General features: G+C 62.7%; 1 protein-coding gene across 11 annotated transcripts in view; it reads right to left on the minus strand.

Annotated features, from left to right (window-relative positions):
• The window catches only part of RIMS1 (regulating synaptic membrane exocytosis 1), a 717,876-nt gene that overhangs the window by 7,403 nt on the left and 710,151 nt on the right, over window positions 1–322 (minus strand). The gene's annotated exons all lie outside the window — the stretch shown is intronic.

Raw genomic sequence — 322 nt, forward strand, 5'->3', positions numbered from 1 at the left:
CAAAAAAAACAACCAACCCCCCTCCACTCACTGAAGGTAACAGCTGCTGTGGGGGTCACTGAGGCATCGTGGCAGAGCCCCAAGGCACAGCACAGGGCAGTGGGGCCTGGCCCCAGCTGCCTGGCACCTGCACTGCCACTCCCACATCACACAGGTGCAGCCAGGGCACTGCATGGCTCCGTGTGCTGTCGGGCAGCTGGGGCTGCTGGGCTGTCACATGGGCCCCATGCTGCATGGGGAGGCTCTGCCATGTGGCCCCAGTGACCCCCACAGCAGCTGCTACTGCTGGTGGGTGTGGGGCCATTTGTTTGTTTTGAATTGC

The sequence above is a fragment of the Gavialis gangeticus genome, unplaced genomic scaffold, assembly GCF_001723915.1.
Source record: "Gavialis gangeticus isolate Ggan-Ray unplaced genomic scaffold, GavGan_comp1, whole genome shotgun sequence".
NCBI classification, from domain to species: Eukaryota; Metazoa; Chordata; order Crocodylia; family Gavialidae; genus Gavialis; species Gavialis gangeticus.